The sequence below is a fragment of the Apodemus sylvaticus genome, chromosome 5 (assembly GCF_947179515.1).
Source record: "Apodemus sylvaticus chromosome 5, mApoSyl1.1, whole genome shotgun sequence".
NCBI lineage: Eukaryota > Metazoa > Chordata > Mammalia > Rodentia > Muridae > Apodemus > Apodemus sylvaticus.
The window spans coordinates 75,181,351-75,183,575 of NC_067476.1; positions in this window are offsets into that span (position 1 = coordinate 75,181,351).

A 2,225-nucleotide genomic window follows, 5' to 3' on the forward strand; every position below is an offset into this window, starting at 1 on the left:
AGATATGATAGGTAGATAGATAGGTAGATAGGTAGATAGATAGATAGATAGATAGATAGATAGATAGATAGATAGATAGATAGATAGATAGACAGATAGACAGATGACAGACAGATATGATAGGTAGATAGATAGGTAGATAGGTAGATAGATAGATAGACAGATAGATAGATAGACAGATAGACAGATGACAGACAGATATGATAGGTAGATAGATAGATAGATAGATAGATAGATAGATAGATAGATAGACAGATAGACAGATGATAAGCAGATAGATGATAGATGATGGATGATAGATAGATTATAGATATATAGACAGATAGATAAGAGATAGATGATAGATGATAGACAGATGATAGATGATAGGTAGGTAGATAGATAGATAGATAGATAGATAGATAGATAGACATTAGAGGCAGAGTCAGGTCTCTGGAGAGCAGCTTGAAGTGAACTCAGAGCCCCAGCTTGTCAATGAACCCTACTGTGTTCCTCCAGATCCCTGTGCATCTGTGAGAAGACATAACATGACAGGGGATCTGTCTGCATTATTTGTTCTTCTGGGGTCACGCCATTCCAAGGCTAGCTCCTCATGATAGCACAAGTTCCAGCACAACAAGCGTTCCTCTTGGAACCTCTCCACTTGGTGTTGGGCTCAAACCCCATGTTTCAGTTTCCCTTAGATACCCCTTGTGCCTCACAGCCTCCACGCTGCAGAGACTTTTTTCTTGTCTTGGTGCCAAGCCCAGCCAAAGCTGTGTTACCCTGTGCCCCCTGCCTTGCTGTAAGAAACCCTGCCGAGCCTGGCCACCGAGAGTGTGTTGGTCTCCAGGCATCAGAATGCTTGCTGTGCTGTAGGGAGTGAAGAGGGGGCTGGGGGCGGAGCTCTTCCTCCCGTGGCCCAGATTTGCATGCTCAGCAGCTATGGAACAATGGACCCTCCACAAATAGCACAAATAGCCAGCTCCCCAAAATAGGCTGGCTACAGACCCTCTACGTGTTCATGGCGAGAAGATGTAAGCCGGCGCCACAAGACAATGGAGTGTAAGAGCTGAATTTTTCCCAGGAATTCCGTGTGATTCCAAACAGATTTTTTTTTTTCTTTTTAGCTCAACATAGACCAACAGGCTTGAGGAAGGGCAAGCTTGCACACAGAGCTTTGGGTTTATGGCCATGTGCACACCATGTGTTAAGGTGTTGCCTTGGCTGGTGGGGCGCAAACCCTCTGTGGTCCTTCGTGGGATCCCCCTGCAGCCCTTCAGGACATGGCTCTTAGATGTTCCAGGATTGTTGTCTGTGTGTGTGTGGGGGGGAGGGCACTGCAGTGTTCTTGCCATGTCTTCTGGGATGTCTCTTTCAGTTTTTCATAATTCCCTTCCCCCTCTCCTCTCATATGTATCTCTATTACTCCCAAGCTCTGTGGGAAAAGTAATAGACCCATCTATACCATGGAATGAACGAAAACTGGGGAGAGACAGAGAGGTAGACAAACATAAATATGTATATACATACATACATACAAACATACATACACACACAGGTATACATATAAATATACATACATACATACATACATACATACATGCATGCATGCATGCATGCAGGCAGGCAGGCAGACAGACAGACAGACAGACAGAGGCAGTGGAGAGGATGGAGTAGGGATGGGGTGCAAAAGCAGCCCACATCTCCCTCCTAACATAGTTTCACACCGAGAGCTTTGTCCTGAGGAAAGGGGAACAGTTAGGCAGTCACAATCATCCAAGGTCAGAGTTGATCTTAAAGATGGCCTCTGCTCTGCCCCTGGAGACTGGAGACCGAAATGCTTTCGCTGCACCTCCCTGGCCGATCCATAAAGCAGAGAAATGGCTCTCTGCTTCTCTTACAAGGCAGCCACAGAGTCCACGAGTTAAAAGGTTTGTTTGACCCGGCAAAAAGTTATAGACACAGGAACACAATGCATGCAAGAGCTTTCTGCCACCCAGGTGGCTAAGGGCAGGACACCACACCCGGGGGACTGTCACCAAGTGTGTCATCTGACTATGATGTTATATTTCTAGGATGAGTAAAGATGGACAGTGTGGCGTTCGAGCTTCATGGGATGCCATAACCAAGTCCCACACGTAAGGCAGCTCAAACAGCAGACATTCAGTTCCTCATAGCCCCTGAGGCTGCCATGGAGCTGGAGGGGTCTCCCTCCGCCTTGCTTGCAAATCTCGTCTCCGTGT